We start from the raw sequence: 20,418 nt of genomic DNA on the forward strand, positions 1-20,418 counted from the left end.
GTTAGCCGGATACCTTGTAGAATTTTCCATAACTTAAATGTTTTATTCCCTTAATTTCTGTTTCATGTAGAGCTGGAGCTTGAATGTTAATTAACATAAAAATCCTAAATTGCCTTTTTATAAGACATCTGTGCTAATAAATTAAAGATGACATTGATGTCTGCTCTGATGCCCAAGATTTAATGTTAAATGTTGCGTGCTAAAAGCTAACCATAATACTAAGAACTAGCACCAAGAGGCTACTTACTTCAATTGAGACAGTGGTGCTTATCTGTCGTACTCAATGCATTATGATGTAACGTGACTAACTGATTGGTAAATTCGTAAATATAGAATACAATTATTAATAGTGTCATTGTCTTTTGTGCTTAAGTATTTTCAGGAGCAGAACATCACTTAACAACAGCTCCACTATATACGTTCTGTGTTTTTTTGTGAAGAACGATGATTTTAAAGTGCATGTACTGTTCATCTTTTCATTAATGCAGGTGCTGGGGAGCTAATGCGCGGGTTTGTGTGAATAGGCCAGCTCTCAAACAGAAACCGGAATCAATTGAATGGCTGCAAGGTTTAATTGGGAAGTTAAACCTGCCTCAAGTGAATCTTATCTATTCACAGCATTCACTAAAATGATTACAACCAGAATTAATGAAAATCTAGAGGCAAACAGCAGTACCTAGTATGGTAATGTTCTATGGCCATGAATAGGTATTCTTATGCTATGAAGTGGAGGTTGACCACCTTCTGATATCTAAAGCTGAAACACCCAGAGAGGCTCACCTCATCTCATAACCTGATAAAAGAAATGTGAATGTGATATAACCTACTCTCACCTCCCAATCTGTTATAAAGGAGTGGTTAAACAAAATGAAAACTTTACACTCACTCTATAACCAATAAGCAACAATTTATTTATCTAGCTCCAACAGTGAGTAAATTAACAGAACCACTAACAAACCAAAAAGTTCCTGTTCAACTACTAACTATTCCCGAATAAAACAAAATTCTTATCATATGCTGATCCAATAAATACAAAAAAAATTAGGATGTGGTCTCTCAAAATTACAGCCTAGATACATCTCCTGGAATCCTCCGCACTGTCTCCACTGATCTTATTTCAGGAACACCTCCTCCATCGAATTCTTGCGTCAGGAACACCTCTCTCTATTGGATTATTGTGTCAGGAGTATCAACTAATCTGATGGTGGTTACTTGGAGAGCTAAGAGAGCTAATCTTTTCAGATGGCATTTTGGTTGCTGCCAATTCTCCCCAAATGCCCTCTTTTTGTATACCCTTGATGACCTATTAATTTCTTTACAATCGGATTGGTTCTCGGTTGTCAAAATCTTCAGATTTAAATTTAATTGGTTTTTAGTTTCTTAGTGCCTGGTTTAAATTAATTGGCTGATTTTCAAACTGAGTGCCTTGCTAACGAAACAAACTACTGCCTGGGGTTTGAACCACAAAAGTCTTTTGATACAATGTTTCAATTTCAAGAGCACTCCGTGCACCTGTACATTTCTTTTTAATTATAAAAAACACATCATCTTTTAAAGGGAACACACACTCATCCTCCCTATCATTCTACAAACATCAAATTCTCACATCCTGCCTTGCAATCCACAAATACTGGACCCAACCTCACAATAGTTCACAAACTTGAACGGGAAGTATGCAATCCCTCATTGTGAAAGACAACAACATGTTACTCAAATGGACAACACAAAGTAACTGGAATGCAGACACTATGCATTAAATTTGGTGGTGGAATGAAGGATGATGTGGAGAAGGAGGAACGTTATTTCATATCAGTATTTAATTTGGCTGTCCCGGAAGAAAATCAGTTTGAACTGTTTGTGTCTTGTCACCTACTGTTCAGAGTGTGTATGCAATGTTTCTAATAATCTAAGTATTTAATCCTGAAATAACTCCACAGATGCCGGCATCCTGTCACCAAGTCACCCTTTATTTACACATGAATATTGTTTGACACTGGTCCTGCTTCCTCAGATCCAGCTCGCACAGTGAATAGAACCTCTGACAGTCCTAGTTATATCTGTCAGTCAGGGCTCCCTGATTGGACCAGATTAAAAGCCTCAATCAGGGAATTCCTATTTTATGAGGCTACCTGGCTGACCTTGTTACAATCATTAAATCTCTCCCCCTCTACTTTCGGGGACGTAGGCCTATTTTGTTATTGTAGCCTGTCCTGGGACTTTTGCACCAGATGCGATTGCTCCGACCCAGCCTCAGATATGGGCATTGTGTCCCAAATGTATCTTGCACTCAGAACATCTCGGAAGAAATTCATCCTCTTCTTCAGGTGGTAAAGACATTGAGGCTGAGACATCTGCCTTGTTCATCTCAGACTCCGAGCTTTCTTTGACATGAGTTGGGGGATAAGAGTCCAAGGTTTCTAACAGTCTTTCCAGGTGCTCTGACAGGCCATGTATCTTTTGCTCCTGCCCCATTTGCGAATTTACAGCTTTCATGCGGTCCACGTGCATGTTCAGGGCCTCCTCACCTCCCCAAACTTTGTACGTCACGGGATCCTGACCTCACAATGACAATGCCTCTTACCCATTCAGGGCCATTTCTGTGGTTTTGGCACCAAACTTGGTCTTCTGAAGTAAACTGTCTCTCTCGCTTGGAAGAGTCTAATGTCTGGCATTGGCATTCCTAACGCTGTTTCCCCTCAACCCCAACCCCTCCACCACCACCAGGCCTGGGCAGATCAGATTTAACCTCATGAGGAGCCTGCTGCTCATTAGTAATTCTGCTAGAATTATTCCTGTGGTTGCATGAGTTCAAATAGGAAACGCGATATATTCTATGAGGTCCACCTGGCTGACCTTGCTGTAAAGATGCAGTCATATTTACAATGACTTTCTCATTCACAGTGGAGTTCTGATGTGTGCAAAATCAAGAATCTTTCCTCCCTTAAGTCTGGTGGATATGAATTTGGGATTATTCTAAATATACCAAGAAAATACAGCAGCTATGTGGCCTAGTGGGACTGAATAGTCTGGTGTACGTTGTGGATGTGATCAGTTAAGGAGCTGAATACAATTTAACATTTGAAAGTAACAGTAACCAATTTTTTTCTTTAAGGAGCTAAAAATCTGTATTCTAAACAACCAGGACATTGTTATTTAGTGTTCAAAGTAAAAGAAACAATGCTACACATTGAAATGGCTCATACCAATCCATGAAATATGATCTTTTATTCAGGTCAAATTGCCTTGAATTTGAATTCAAGAAGAAACCGTACATTTCACAAAGCTTTTCACTGTGCCTTGGTACACATGACAATAAATTCAATTCAATTCAGTTCATTCTTTTCATTTACAGTATAGCCATAACAATATAGCAATTGTTACAGCAATACACCAGAGATGACGTTACAAATTTCTAAAGAAGTCATGGGGCTGGAATTACATCCCAGGGGTGGATGGTAGGAGCTGAGAAATTTCTCTCTCAGCATGTCTGCTTCAGGAGAAAGTACCAGAGAATTGGTGATTGTCATTTTGGGAGCAGGTAGCAAGAGGAATAAGACACAGCATCTACTATCAAAATTCAGATACAGCCACTGGTGATATATCAGGTGTAAAAACAGATTGTTCAGAAGGTCTACCTCCATGATTTGAGCCTTTCTCTCAGTTAAAGTCAAATCAATAAAGAAGATGATTCATTAACCTGGCACAAAGATTTAAGATAAGAGGCAGGAGGTTCATAGGGGATTTAAGGAAGAACCTTTTCACTCAGCTCATTGCCTGAAATGATAGTAAAGGTGGCAACCATCACAATATTTAGATAAGCACTAGAAATTATATAGCATACATGGGTACAGGGCAAGGTTTTGTTTGGGACTTGAGTTGATAACTGTTTGATGACCATCACAAACACAACGCCTGAAGGACTTCTTTCTTATTCTATGTTCTATGACAATGAATCTGATTTAATAAAAAAGACACTTTGCCCTTACACCTTAAACTCCAGTGTATCCCATAAATTCACATCCCTAATCCATATCAAATCATGCCATCTCCTGCCCCCAACAACTTATCATAGCTCCTCATATCATCCATGACAAGGTATGCCTCTCCAACCATCCCATCAGCCCCTGTACCTTCCATGCCAATCTACGACACTTTCATTGCCATTCACACACAACACACACTGTGCAGAGCCAATAAACCTTGTCCTAACTGTACAATATTTGAAAATTTCTCGATTATAGTAATTCATTCATAATTTCCTCTTTTCTCTCATAACAGTTTCACTCCCAGGACGTAGTTAGCTATTTGGCCAGACCATGAGCAGTCCCAGTGGATGATTGACCAAAGACAAGCCCAGGGACGATGTGTGGACTGTTCTTATGACTGAGGTACCAGACACTTTTGACAGACAGCTGTAGCCCCCTGGCTGGACTGAGGACTAGCCCACCCTCCCTCCAACATGGTCAGACGTTTGAATAAACATGCAGTGTTTGCTGCACAGGCAACTGGCACATGTTGTTGCCGTACTGATAGATTTTAGGTCTCTCTAAAGTAATATGCTGACAGAAATGGCATGAGGTGTTGGCAAATGTCAGTGCCCATGTATGTGGAGAAGGGATATGTGCAGCCAGTGCCAGGGAACATGTCCTGAGATACCATTTGGTACTGAACACCAAGGGGGCTTCTTGCATCCAATAGCGATTTGAAGTCACCACTCTCTGTTGAGAATTTGCGAAGTGTAGCTTCTTTCACGCAGTTGATGCAACAGGAAACTGAATGTTAGTGATGGAAGTTGCAACATTAATCAGGTATTTAACAAACTATAAATACCCTTTAATTGGCAAGTTAGAATTTGCCTCACTGCCTAGAAAATTTATCGAATTGCCCCAAACTAATTAGAAGCAATACAACTTAAGGTGAATTAAGAGTCAAGGATACTTTGAATTCAAAGATAAGTTTCACTTATTCAGACAACAAAGGTACATCTTACACAACTAAAAATGTTGTGTTTCAGCATATATGGTATTGTTTAGTTACACAGTTCCACAAGATACTGCTCTTTATGCATGTATGGCAGTTCAGAAATCCCACCCAACAATGATTTTCCCAAGCTTCATGGATAGGATTATCATTTATCAGGCACATTTTTACAAACTCCCTCTCTCAAGTCATGCCAATCCTGATAATGCAGCTTTGCAGAGTTCCTTTCAACCAATCAACCAATAACTGCTGGGTTCACAGAATGCTGACCTCTTTTAGAAACACAAAACAAATTATTTTGTGTCTTAAAGTTATTCAAAGAGTCTTCCAGACTTTTGAACATCAGATCTCAATCACTTGCCCTAGAAATCACCTTCTGGCTCCAGACATTCTTTGTCTTGCAACATTCCTTTGTTTCTTCCACATATCTTCTTAATATCTTTCCTGTTGGTAGTGCTTCCAGGTCAAGGATCATCAGGTGAAATGAACCAGCATTTCTTCTTACAAAGAAAATTACAATTAATCCTTTTACAACTCACACAATCTCTTAAAACAAGTCATTTTCAAACACTCTTTTAAAAAGTTACAGCTGTCAAAGTTATTTTAAAAATATATAAACTTCCCTCACTGTACTGTTTCCATGTCAAGTATCATTACAGTGTTGCAGTTTGGATTCTGTAGCAGGATATTATAAGTTTAGCAACATGCTCTGGAGAGAGCTGCAAGGATACTTTGGGCAGTCTAATGAATGGAGATATTTGTCTAAGTATCTGATCAGTCAAATGTCATTTGGCAGCATGTGTTTCATTATTTGCCTGCAACCCAAGTGCATGTTGGTGTCATATGCCCAATGCTCAATGGATAGTCCTTGTTACCCTTTAGCCACACTCTGCTTTGTTGTGCTGACTAAAATCAGATCACAATGCGCACTGCTACAGAATAAAAGCATCATCACGTCAACCAACATATCAGACATTGATCAATGAGATATTGTACATGTGGTTATCAATCAGGACCATTGGAAACTATACCATAAGGGACACTGATGAAAGATGCTTTTTTGAGTTATTTGCATTAAAGTTCAATTTAAACTGATTCTATAACATTTTTCAATAATATTAATAACTAACTTTCCAATTGCTTCCAAGACCAAATACAGAAAGATTGAGGTGTTAAAATTAGTTTAAGTTCTGATGAAGTGTAATCAATCTGAAACTTCAACTCAATTTCTGCCTTCACCAAGGTTGCCAGTACAACAAAATGTTTTCAGCATTTTCTCTCTTTGTTTCAGATTTTTAGCACCTGCATTTTTTTCTTTTGTAGGTTAATCGTTAATTTGAGACGTACTGTTCTCAGTGACCAATGCAAATTGGATTTAAAGTCTATTCCAGTTCACCCAATGTTATTCAGCAGTTTATTAGTCTTTGTTTAATTATGAGTGCTGGGTGACGGATGTATACTTGATGTGCTTGGTTGGTGAAGCCGTGGTGATGACCTGGAGTTAAAATTAACAGACGCATAAAAAGGCATAGGAGCTGGAGCTGAGGAGCATGGAGACATGTTATGATTGTAGAGATATTTTAAAGCACGGTAAATAAATGTACAGTACCCTTTAGAAATTAGTATCATGTCTGCATTCTCTGAGGAAAGAAATGAATATTAATATATACAACAAGCTGGTAAATAGACAACAAAATTGGCAACAAAGATAGTTGAAAGAAGTTCTGAGTGGAAATGTTAAAGCGATGGGCCCCTTTTGCCAGTTTTCTTTGAAATAATAGACATCTGAATCACGAATTGGAGAGTGTCACTCATCCCTATGAGCTTGCTTCACCATTCAGTAAGATCGTAGTTGGTCTGATTTTAACCGCAAATCTATATCCCTGCCTACATTTCATAGCCTTCCATCTTGCCCTCGAAACAGCATCAAGTTAAAAACAGCTTAGCTTAAACCTGTGTTCTCTGATAAAAATCACTACTGGTCTGTCTAAGGCATTTGACTTTTACCCTATGAATTAATTTTAATAGAAAAAAACAAAACAATACAGTTACATTTACTTTGTATGTGTATATTTACACAATAATGATCTATTGTTGCTCACAAACCAATGAGTTATAACACTTACATGGAACAAATAAATCTGCTTTCAACCAACAAACACACATGAAGATTAAAGGGCACATAGCTCTGCGAATGAGTATTAAGGTCACAAATGCAATAAAGGCATTTAGAATTCTTGTTCTATTTGGTAATCAGAAATGTAGTTAGGCCAATGGTTAACTTAATGAACAACTCTTGCCTGATGTAAAGTAACTGTCACTCCACTATATTTCAATGAAGCATCAAACTCTTTTTTTGAGAAAAAGAACTGTGTTGCATCTGTGTAATATTTTTCCATTTTCTGCACTAGTCATCTGCTTGAAGAATCAAACACTTGTTTTAGAAGTAAGATTCCTGCCTCTGCATTAGAAAGCAGAGTTCAAATCCATGACATCCTGTGTTAACATCCAGTGGATGCTTAGCCTTCTCATCACACTGTGGAACTCTAGAATCTTTCTTTGCTTCACACTAACTACCTCATCAATATAAAGATTATTTATAACCATGCAGCTTGCACCTCACCACCTGACAGATTGTTAATCAGCCTGAGAATCCAATCACCTCTTCATCTTTTCCTGCAGGGAAGAGTGTGGTGATACATTGTCGTGAGAACATCTTTGTTTTTAAGTCTTTTGTGTAATACGTTTTAAATTTCACCCGAGATGTTTATTTTCACTTTGGGCTGTTAGAAAATGACATCAATAAAGAGATTGCTTGTCTTGAGATGAACAATCTATTTTTTTCAAAACATTTGATCCAAATAATATTTTCATTCAATATCATATGCTGTATTTAAAATATTGCTGGCTCAAAAATACTAAACGTATAGGTAAATAAATTGGTGGCAGCATTATCGTTTCACAACCTATCTTTTCTAAGGGAGCTGGGTTAGACCAGTAGAATAGATTACCTACAGTGTGGAAACAGGCCCTTCAGCCCAACCAGTCCACGCCAACCCTCCAAAGAGCAACCCACCCAGACCCATTTCCCTCTGACTAATGCACCTAACACTATGGGCAATTTAGCATGGCCAATTCACCTGACCTGCACATCTTTGGACTGTGGGAGGAAACCCGTGCAGACACAGGCAGAATGTGCAAACTCAACAAAAACAGTCGCCTGAGGCTGGAATCAAACCTTAGACCCTGGTACTATGAGGCAGCAGTGCTAACTACTGATCCACCGTGCCAGTATATACTGCTCATCCCTAATAACCACGAAGCAAGTGTTGGTGAACTGAATTCTTGTAACGCTACAGTCCATGTGATGTACTTACATCTTCAGTGTTGTTAGAAAAGCAATTCCAGGATTTCAAACCAGTGATCATGAAGGAATGGCAATAAGAGCTTTAACTCAGGAAGCAGAGGGGAACCTGCACAGTGGTAGTGCTACCATGCATCTGTTTTTCTTGTCTTTATAAACAGTGGAGGTCATGGTTTAGAAGGTGTTGTTAAAAATGCCTTGATAGGTTGCTGCAGCACATCCTGGAAGCAGTGGCTGTCACTGTGTAATTGGTGGAAGTTAATGTTCAAAGTGAAGGATGTCTATGAGCCAGATTGCTTTCTCCGAAATGCATTTGAGTTTCTGGAGTGTTGTTGAAGGCATCCAGGAACTTGGGGAGTATTCTATCACACTCCCAACACTTACACTGAGAAGATATTCTGCACAGGCTTTGTGGAGCCAAGAGATGAGTTACCCACTACAAAATTCCCAGCTTTTCACCTTGTGTTGTGACTATAATATTTATGTCAAGTCCAGTGCAGTTTTTGGTCCATAGTAATCACCAGGATGTATGTGGCAAATATGACATTCTACTTACCTGCCCAGTCCTGAATGCTTTCCATGTCTTGCTGTGAACATGGAATAAACTTTTAACAGAGGAGTCATGAATGGTCCTGAACAGTTATCAGCGATCATTCTCACTTCTGACTTTATGATGGTGGGAAGATCATTGATGAAGCAGCTGAAGATAGTTGGGGCTAGGACATTATCCTTAAGCATTCCTGCAGTGAAATCCTGGGACTGAGATGGTGGACCTACATCAACCACAACCTTCTTCCTTGTGCTAGGTATGACTCCAAACAATGGATTATCTTCCCCATGACTCCCAGTAAGCCTAGTTTTGTTAGAGCTTATTGATTCCAAACTCAGCTAAATATTGCGCTGAGATCAAGAACAACCACTCTTGCGTCACCTGTTGTGTTTCACTCCTTTGTCCATGTTTGGATCAGCGCAGCAATGAAGTCAGGAACTAAGTGGCCCTGGAATAACACAAATTGAGCATTACTGAGCAGGTTATTATGAACTAAGTGCCACTTGTTTGCACTGTTAGCAACTCCTTGATCTTTTTGCCACTGATTAAAAGTAGACCAAGGTCGTTGTTGAGTGTTTTTGTGTAAAGGTTATGCATGGGTAATTTTTCATATTGCTGTGCTCCTGAAACAGTCCTGGAAAAGTTTACCCAGGACAATTGTAGAGCAGGTTGATTTGATTGATTTGATTTATTATTTTCACATGTACCTAGATACAGTGAAAAGTACTGTTTTGCATACTAACTAGACAAGACAAACCTTACAAAAGTACATCAGGATCGAGAGTGTGGTGCTGGATAGGGGCAGCTGGTCAGGCAGCATCCGAGGAGCAGGAGAATCGATGTTTTGGGCATAAGCCCTTCATCAGGAATGAGGCTTGTGGGCCGGGGGGCTGAGAGATAAATGGGAGGGGGTGAGGTTGGGGGAAGGAGCTGAGAATGCGATAGGTAGATGAAGGTGAGGGAGAAGGTGATAGGTTGGAGAGGAGGGTGGAGCAGAATGATGGGAAAGATGATGGACAGGTCAGAAGCGCGGTGCCGAGTTGGAGGCTTGGGACTGGGATAACGTGGGAGGAGGGGAAATGAGGAAACTGTTGAAATCCACATTGATCCCATGTGGTTGCGTTCTTCCTCCAGGCGTCATGTGGTAAGGGTTTGGCAATGGAGTAGGCCCAGGACCTGCATGTCCTTGGCGGAGTGGGAGGGGGAGTTGAAGTGTTCAGCCATGGAGCGGTGGGGTTGGCTGATGCAAGTGTCCCAGAGATGTTCTCTGAAACAATCCGTAAATAGGCATCCTTTCTCCCTGATGTAAAGAAGACTACATTGGGTGCAACGGATACTGTTGGAGGTACAGGTAAATTTCTGATGTATGTCGAAGGATCCTTTGGGGCCTTGGGTGGAGGTGAGGAGAGTGGTGTGGGTGCAGGTTTTGTACGTCCTGTGGTGAGAGATATATGGAAGAGGAGTGGGGTTGGGAGGGGAAGGTAGCTGAGAAAGCGATAGGGAGATGAAGGTGATGGAGATGTTGATAGGTTGGAGAGTAGGGTGGAGCGGATAGGTGGGAAAGAAGATGGACAGGCCAGAAGAGCGGTGCCGAGTTGGAGGCTTGGAACTGGGATAATGTTGGGGAGGGGAAATGAGGAAACTGTTGAAATCCACATTGATCCCGTGAGGTTGCAGGGTCCCAAGACGGAATATGAGGCGTTCTTCCTCCAGGTGTCTCTGGCTTATGCCCGAAACATTGATTCCCCTGCTCCTCGGATGCTGCCTGACCTGCTGTGCTTTTCCAGCACCACACTCTCTACTCTGATCTCCAGCATCTGCAGTCCCTCACTTTCTCCCATAAGTACATGAGAGTAATAGAACAGAATGCAGAATATAGTTTTACAGTTACAAAGAAAGATCAACTCTAATATATGAAAGGTCCATTCATAAGTCTGATATCAGTGGGGAAGAAGCTGCTCTTAAATCTGTTGGTACATGTTTTCAAACATTTGTACACAAGTTGCCTTGTTTTTGAAATGAGCAAGGTGGAATATTTGAAGAAAGGCAAGAAATGAAGTTGCTCCACAAGTCTGAATTATTAGAATTACCAAAGGACCTCAAGCCTGATTTCATAGATACTGAGTTCATTTCTGGATTACCAGGTATCCCTTTGAGTATTGTTGACAAGATATCTCGTTTCACTGGAACTGTTTAGTTGACCCTCTCAATGTAAAAACCAATTGTGTTGTTTTTTTCTCAACTTTGCTTTTATAGAAACAGTCTCTGAGGAAGTTCAGAAAACGATCTCTGTTTTCACAACCCTACATGCTGCTCCCAACCTTAGTGACAAATTGACATATTCAGCTTAAAAGCAAAGTTATAAGTTGAAAGGCTTCTGTCAATATTACATTAAATAAACTTACCTTGGTGCGAAGGTTGATTGGATCTGAAGAATTTACAGTTCAACTGTAAAGTATGTTATTTTTTGCTTTATTGAGTGGAGAAAAGAATTCAGAACAGTTGCAACTCTTCAGGAATTGTCAACATGGTGTGCACAGCAATGAACTGCATTCCACTGAATACTATTGTATCAAGAAACAGCCCAAGGAGCTACAAGGCAGCATATTCTGAAATAAATGGTTCCTAACCAAAGTACAAATTATTAAGGACTATAATCAAAAAAGGAGTTGTTAGAGATTCTAATCAGAAACTAGTTCAATGTCGTAGATTTAAAGAAGAGAAAGATTTTTAAAAGACATGAGGGGCAATTGTTTTACACGGAGAATGGTTTGTGTATAGAATGAATCTCCAGAGAAAGTGGTGGATGTGGGTACAGTTATAATAGTTAAAAGGCATCCAGATTACTACATGATTAGGAAAGGTTTGGAGGGATATAAGCCAAGCGCAGGCAGGTTAGTTTGAGATATTAGTGGGCATGGGCAGGTTGGACCGAAGGGTCTATTTCTGTGCTGATCACCCTATGATTATTTTGTGGGGTGGCACAGTGGTTAGCACTGTTCCTCACAGTGCCAGGGACCTGGGTTCGATTCCAGCCGCAGGTGACCATCTGTGTGGAGTTTGCACATTCTACTCGTGGCTGTGTGGGTTTCCTCTGGCTGGTCCAGTTTCCTCCCACAATCCAAAGATGTGCAGGCCAGGTGAATTGGCCATGCTAAATTGCCCATAGCGTTAGGTGCATTAGTTAGGGGTAAGTGTGGGGAATGAGTTTGATTGGATTACTCTTCAGAGGGTCGGTGTGGACTTATTGAGCCGCAGGGCTTGTTTCCATACTGTAGGGAATCTAATCTAATCTAAGAGAACAAAATGGAGAGGCGATAAGTTATAAGAAGAAAATTTCAGAGTGTGTGGCATAAGTGGCTAGAATTGTAGCTGCCAGCAGTTCAAAGCGTGAGAGATATTTGTACAGACGTGCAGTGGCAGTGAAGGGAAGAGTTCATGGAAAGGATCTCCAACAGAAAGGCCAGAATCATTTCTATCGATGCTGCTTTCAAGGGCAGGAGTATAGATTAGGAAGAAAGAGCCAAGATTCTAAAGGAAGGGCAGGAAGAAAACTCCAAGTGAAAACTCTATGAAAATTAGGGGATTGATAAGAAAGGAAATGTGAATAATTGAGATGACAGCAAATTGGTTTGGAGGAGGATGCAACTGACAGTGCAAAATGCTGCTGAGAGATTGAAAGGGATAAGAGGCTTCATGCACAGAGATCACAGTTACAGCCGCAGAATTGTAGGAAATAGAGATGAACATGGATTTGTGAAACACAGCTACATTAAAAGATATAACATCAAGACAGAGATTGGTGTTATGACCACTGCTTGTAAGAACCAGGTCATTGAAGGCAGATGTTTTAAAGGCAGCTGTTTTAAAATGAAGAAGAAAACACTGAAGACAAGGAACCATTTTTGATTTCTGCTTTCTTGGGAGCCAGGAATAAAAGTTGGGTGGTCACTGAAAAGGGAGAAATTGACCAAGTTATGCTTAGGATTAGCTACTTATAATGGGATAGAAATTGATTAATGTTGATGTGTTTTGGGCAGGGATTTGCAATGAGAGATAGAAAGGTAAGGCTCTATGGGAAGGGAATGTGGGCTGAGTGAAGATTGTACCAGTTAGTTGGAACATCATTATTTTTATTGACTCACCTCATCTGTCTTGGCCTGAGTGGGTCCAGCATTGCTTCTGTCTCATACAACCTGTCTGTGGTCTCTTTGGCTGACAGAAAATTATCTTTCAAAATTGGAAGATCAATCTGCTGGAAGGGAGAAGGTTCTTTACTTGACTGACACTACACTTCATGCTCGACTGGGCAAAGTTGAGTCAGGAAAGAAGGTAACATTTCCCTGGAGGAGGCAAGAGGGGAGGAGTCAAATTAGGAGATGGAACATGAGGAAAGCAAAACGACTGAGAGTAGAGTACAGGTTGAGAGAGATTAAATGATAACTGCATAATCAAAGAATAAAGCAATGGGCATGGTAATGGCTGTTGTAAAGAAACAGACATTTGTCCAAAGTAAGTGTGATTGGCAGAATGAACAGTTCCATTTGAACGTAACAACATGTAAAACATTCTCAAAAATAGCTCATGTAAAACATTGTTTAGACTGGTATATAGGGCAAAGAAAGCAAAATCAAAATGAAAAAGAGTGTTCATGGCCTGAAACTGTTGAACTTACCATTGGGTTCACATGGTTGTAAAAGTGTCTGACTGGTAGGTGAAATTCTGTCACCACTGAAAACAACAAATGCTGGAGATCACAGCAGGTCAGGCAGTTTTCATGGAGAGAAAGTAAGCTAATATTTTGCGTCTCCATGAATCTTTATCAGAGCTGGTGAAGGGTGGAGGGGACAGCATTTATGCAATAGTGACAGTGGGTGGGTTGAGAGAGAAAGGTTGATAGAGCAGATTAAGTGATTGGAATGGGAGAATGGCAGAACAATGGTATGTCTGACTGCCAGACAGGAAAGAACAGACAGTCGCATTGGGTTGTGGGAGAGAAGTGAAGGTGACAGAGAATGGAGCAAGTCAAACTAAAAGAAAGGGAAGGAATGGGTTCAAAATTTCTGTTCACCAGGCCTTGTATTGAGCAGCACTGAAACACGACAGCAAGCAAAGGACAGAAATCTGACAGAGAGAGGCAACTGGTGAATTAAAATAACAAGCAAATGGAAGCTTGGCAACATTTTCATAGAGTCATAGAGTCTTAGAGATGTACAGCATGGAAACAGACCCTTTGGTTCAACCCGTCCATGCCGTCCAGATATCCCAACCCAATCTAGTCCCACCTATCAACACCCGGCCCATATCACTCCAAACCTTCCTATTCATATACCTAAATGCCTCTTAAATGTTGCAATTGTACCAGTCTCCACCACTTCCTCTGGCAGCTCATTCCATACACGTACCACCCTCTGTGAAAAAGTTGCTCTTTAGGTCTCTTTTATATATTTCCCCTAGTTCTGGACTCCCCGACCCCAGGGAAGACTTTGTCTATTTACCCTATCCATGCCCCTCATAATTTTGTAAAACTCTATAAGGTCACCCCTCAACCTCCGACGCTCCAGGGAAAAAAGCCCCAGCCTGTTCAGCCTCTCCCTGTAGCTCAGATCCTCCAACCTTGGCAACATCCTTGTAAATCTTTTCTGAATCCTTTCAAGTTTCACAACATCTTTCCGATAGGAAGGAGACCAGAATTGCACACAATATTCCAACAGTGGCCTAACCAATTACCTGTACAGCTGCAACATGACCTCCCAACTCCTGTATTCAATACTCTGACCAATAAAGGAAAGCATACCAAACGCCTTATTCACTATCCTATCTACCTGCGACTCCAGTTTCAAGGAGCTATGAACCTGCACTCCACATAGACTGACTCCACAAAATGATCATCTCATCTCTGTTTTTTTTTCCATTATGGAAGTGAGTAACATTGAGAGCAGCAAATACAGGACAATAAAATAAAAGAAGTACGAGGACGTTGCTGCTGCGTATTCTAGGAGTCCATTAAACCATACGATGTCGGAGCAGTGGTAGGCCATTTGGCCCATTGCGTCTGCTCTGCCAGTCCATTAGATCTATGGTTAGTCTAATAATGCTCAACTCCATTTTCCCACAATTCCCCATAACTTTTGATTCCCTTACTGATTAAAAAAGTGTCTACCTCCACTTAGAATGTAATTAATGCCTCAACATCTACAGCCATCTGTGGTAAAGAATTCTGCAAATTTGTTACCTTCTTAGCAAAGAAATCTTTCCTCATCTCTGTCTTTAAAGGGCTATCCCTCCTTCTGATATTATGTCCTTTGTTTCTGGACTCTGCCACAAGGGGTAACAACCTTTCCACATATACCCTCTCAAGTCCCTGAAGAATCTTGTATGTTCCATAGAGTCATAGACTCATAAAGCACAGAAACAGACCCTTTAATCAACTCATCCACGCCAACTAAGTTTCCCAAAATAAACTAATCTCATTTACTTTTTGGCCTATATCTCTCTAAACCTTTCTTATTCGTGTAAAGTTGCCTCAATCTTCCAAACTCCAATGAGTATCAACCCAAACACATGTTACACGACATGTCTATACCCAGGATAAACTTGTTGAAGCTTCTCTGGACTGCCTTCAATATCTTTTCTTCTGTGGGGTTCGACCTGTTCACAGTATTCCAGTTATGGCCTGGCTAGTGTCTTGTATAGCCCTTAACAAGGCTTCCTTATTTTTCTACTCCGTTCCCTTTGAAATAAAGACCATCATTCCATTTGCCTTCTCTATTGCCCGCAGAACTTGAATGCTCACTTCTTATGCTTCATAGATGAGGACTTTCAAATTTCTCTGTGCTGGAGCTTTCTACAGTTTTTCTCCATTTAAATAGTATTTCACTGCTACATAATGCATAATTTCACATTTTCCCACTTGCTGAAGTTTTGACCACTTGCTAAACTTGTCTATTCCATGCTATCCTCATCACTTGTCTTCCCATCTATTTTTGTGTCTTTGGGAACCTTGGATATAAAATAACAGATAGTGCATCTCCTGAGATGGCAAGCTAAGATTCTGTGGAAAGGGAATGAGGGCTGATTGAGGATTGTACCAGTGTACTGTAGAGAGTATGGAAGGTTTGATGATGTGTTTGATGGTGACATTATACTGGTGGAAATGACAGACGATCATCCTTTGAATATGAAGACTGGGTGGGATGGAAAATGAAGATGAGGGGAATTAAATCATCATTTTGAGGGGCAGATGAAAAGAAGTGATAGTAAAAGTCTGGGAAATGGGTCGTGCATAGTTGAGTTCAATGCAAACCAAATCAGGAGTCTCATTAGTTGAGGAACAAAAAGGCAAGCTAAAAGCCTTTAAGAGACGATTTACTGCACAATGTGCACACAGCCCTTTACTGAAAACTCATGAGGGGAGCCAGCTAGCATTGCCGCCCCAGTCAGACTAATGTTACAATGTGATCAATGACAAAGCAGCACCGTATCCACCGACTAGCCAGCTTTACTTCAACAGGCAGAGCCAGGACTTCGAATAATGCTGATCTTGTCAATATTGATTTTGCCGAACACACGGCCTGTATGGTGTAACCTGTATGCCTGACTTGATCCAAGCTTTATTTTCAGCCAATGATCTGAAAGTCCTTGCTTACTATGGTCTGCCTGTACTGCTTGCAAATAATGCTTTTCACTGTACTTAGGTGCACTTAACAATAAATAAATGAAATGAAATCAAATCAAAGCAGGTCATAAATTTTGATCTTGAAATCAATGTCACAAATCAATTTTAAGCCCTTTATCTTGCAAGATTTCATGTAGAAAATCTCTTTTTCAGCTACTGGTCTTACCAAGCTGATCTTCCATGTGCTATCTGTCATGGATGCATGAGAAATGGCAGTAAAATTGTTTGTAATTGGACAGCGATACTCTGGGTGAAATGTCATCGCCAATGACCAATAACTGACTACCAATCACTAATGGCAAAATAAGGTATGCAACTCGAAATTTCAAGATTGTCAGCAAGAGATCTAGGAGTGAAATGGAGACAGACTCTTTAACTCAGAGAATTTGGTATGTGCTGCCTGGGAGAGTGGTGAGGTTGATTCCAAAGAGAGCTAGATATATCTTTGAAAGTGATAAATTCAGGAGGCTTTGAAGATAGGGCTGAAGAAAGGAAGAAGCTGGGTAGCCTTTTCAGGAACCGCTAGAAATACAATGGGCTGAATAGCCTCCTTCTGCAGTGTAAAGTTCAATGATCATAAGTCTAACTTAAGAGCATATGAACCTTGGTAAGACCTAAAAAAGACATTGATGAAAGGCCAGTCGAATCTCTTTGGGTGACTCAATCTAAACAGATTTATTTAAAACAATTCAATACTGAACAATCTGTAGCGAATGAAAAAAAAACATGCAACACAATAAAGAACATCCAAATAAACGAAACTACATTCAATAAATAATATCAATTTAGCTTTTGTATGTTGGATGGAGTATAAAATGATCAACTAGCTGTTTCCTGAATGATACATTAACCTACTTTTATTTTTAAATTATTTTGTATAATTATAATTGACTATGAGGGCATCTAAGACCTTTCACCCTAACCCTAACCCTATTGCAGCCCTTGAAACATTACATTTTTCCTGGAATTAGATACAGAGAGGATATAATGAATGTGAATACGTCCAACAGCAGAGAGAGGGGAATTTGTTTTCATAGGTACACACTGATATTATATTCTAACAGGAAACTTGGAACAGAACATTACAGCAGTTCATTTGGTGGGTAGATGACTGCAAACTCTTGCTGTTATTTAAAGTCATTTATCACCTGCTGTTTCCTCTCACTGAGAACATCCTGCATGTTCTGTACAGTTTTCAGTACAAGAGCCTTCTGTGACTTTAATTTACTAAGTACAAAGACCCTAAGCGTTGTATCTGGAGAATTTTGGCATCCTGCCTTAGGTATTCAACACATTTTGCTGCCTGCCATTCACTTCCCTACAAATTGAACTCCAAGGAGAGGAATTGTGGGACTACAAGGCATCACTTTTTCTCTCTCTCGATGATGAATATGTTAATGAAGCTACCAGCAGCAGGAAACAGGATCTGTTTGAAAGAGTTTTATCAACTCACAATTAATTTTATGTGTTGAGAACCATGAGGAGTGGGATCCATCTTTACTCACTCGGCAGTAATTAATCCTCCCTGTTGATGAAGAGGTAAGTGTTAGAAGTGCAATACTGTTATGCCACACTTTCAATGGACAGCCTCTGCACAGTAGGAAATTAAGTGTTCATGATAAATGTAACCTCTTACCTTTATGTCAATAAGTAATTTCAGTGCCATCTACAGAATAGTGATTCGCCTTTTCAGGCAAATTAAGGAATCCTTAATTTCTTCGCGAGTATATCCCAATATGTCATTTCTGAGTCCTGGCAAGCGAAGCAATTCAAAATGAATATTCTTTTGGCAACATCTGTCCAGTTTGTCAGGGTGCTGTGAGGAAATCAACAACAACAGCTGCTCTGTATGTCATTGGCAAAAGTGGAAAGTTAATCTGAAAGGGAGTGTTGGAGGGGGGTGGGGGAACAAATATAAAGTGGATGCATGTTTGAAAATGCTTACATGTAGAACTCATTTTATATCTTAAAGTTACAATTGGAAGCATTGCTGGGATATGTTTCATAAGTTATTTATATTTGTAAAGTTGTTGAAAATAAATTGTACTGTTTTTACAGTGATTTCCATCCCCTAATCAAATTAAAGATTCAAATGGAAGTAATGTTGTCACCAGGGTTTCAGTAAAGTGTAATAGCTGTGTATTTTGACTATATTATACCCGATGGAACTGTGAAGAACAAGCAGTAGTGCCAAATTAAATCAGCTTTTCAGTTCAGCTTCTAAGAATTTGTTTGTTTATACGGTTTCCCTGTTGGATCCTCCTGCCAAAGTTACAGACCAGTGTTTCAAACTCCCCATTTATAAACATGCCAATATTTGTTCAGAAAAGACTGGAACTTGGAAAATGTTGGGAGAGAAGGAAATTTCTTCACACATCAGTTCTTTTTGTTTTGAATCCAAATATTAAGGGAGAATATGACAGTGCTTGCGTTACACACCATGAGCTGGAGAATCAACTCTTGAGTCAACCCAATCTCTGCTCCATGGTCCTTTCATGGATGCATGGGATTGCTGTATTTCCAGCTTACTTCTGATTTAAAGTACATGAGAAACGAGATTGATATTGTGAAACCACTTCACATTCAGATCCTCCAGACAGTAGTTAATAAGTTTTCACACTATCAGCTTGAACTGAATGTAAAGTCTGTCTCCAAATAGGAATTGACAAGGTTGTCACTGAGAGCATCAAGCAGTTCAAAAATGGATCTTCAAGGTCAGGTTACTTAATCCAGACTGAATTCAACTTATCACATGCTTATTTGTCTTTTTATTTAATTTTGAGAGCTTGCAGGATTGTTAACAGTTATCTGAATGTGTTTACATCGAAAGTAAGTTTATCTTAAACCAGAATACAAATAAGTAATTGAAAACTTTATCTACAACTTTCAAGGGTCTGTTAAACCCATGAAGATTAAAAAGCCCTGAAATGAATGGGAGTTCTGTCTAGTTTTATGGATGTTCCAGTTTGCGACTTTGAGAGAAAGGCTGATCCCGAGAATCCTGCATATCTAATATATTCCCTGATGAGATATTCTCCAAGAAAAAGAAAAGACCTGCATTTGTAAGGGGTCTGTCAGGACTTCAACATATTCCAAAGTCTATTCCAACTGATTATAACGTATTTGCAGGCAGGTCACTATGGTATTGTAGGAAATGTGGCAGCCAATTTGTGCATAGCAAGGCCTCAGAACAACCTGAGATAATGACCAGAGAGTCTGTTCTATTATGTTGGTTGAAGTACAAAAATTGGCCAGTCTTTCAGAGACAGCTCATAGCTTTTTTTTAAATACAATGTCTTTTTTGGTCTACCTGAGAGTGCAGACCAATCACCATGGCCTTTTGGAACATGTGCACTGTTTCCTTTATTCCATTATTTCCACTGTACTGGCTTTACTCTACTGCTGTTTCACTGTCAGTACTTAAAAACATACAGAACTTGAACAAAATATATGATTAAAGATCTCCAGAGTGGCTTAAATGAGAAGCCACTTTCTAATATAACATTGGTCTGTTGAGCTCAGCTAAAATTATAAAAGATAAAAGGGAAAGTTATTTTACTGAGGAACAGTGAAAATGGCTGCAGCTGTCATAAAGAATGTGTGAACATCCAAATTAGAATTAGGCTACTCAGCCCCTCAATCCTGCTGCACAATTCAGTGACATCATAACTGACCTAATTACTTCACATCCTGCCTAACCCAAATAACCTTTCACTCCCAACTTATCAAAAATCTATTCATCTGTGCCTCAAAAATATTCAAAGCCTTTGCATCCAATAACCTTTTTCTCGATGAGAATTCTAAATACATTCACACACTGAAGAACAAAACCTTCCTATCTCTGTC

General features: G+C 39.8%; 1 long non-coding RNA gene across 1 annotated transcript in view; it reads left to right on the forward strand.

The window, feature by feature from the left end:
* Positions 1-17,974: 17,974 nt before the first annotated feature.
* Positions 17,975-20,418, forward strand: part of LOC122551110 (uncharacterized) — a 57,582-nt gene continuing 55,138 nt past the window's right edge. The window contains exon 1 of the long non-coding RNA XR_006311999.2: positions 17,975-18,111. This is a non-coding gene — a long non-coding RNA (uncharacterized LOC122551110). The remainder of the gene's footprint in view (positions 18,112-20,418) is intronic.

The sequence above is a fragment of the Chiloscyllium plagiosum genome, unplaced genomic scaffold (genome assembly GCF_037043375.1).
Source record: "Chiloscyllium plagiosum isolate Xiang-an unplaced genomic scaffold, Cpla_swu_hap1 HiC_scaffold_6, whole genome shotgun sequence".
In the NCBI taxonomy this organism is placed as follows: domain Eukaryota; kingdom Metazoa; phylum Chordata; class Chondrichthyes; order Orectolobiformes; family Hemiscylliidae; genus Chiloscyllium; species Chiloscyllium plagiosum.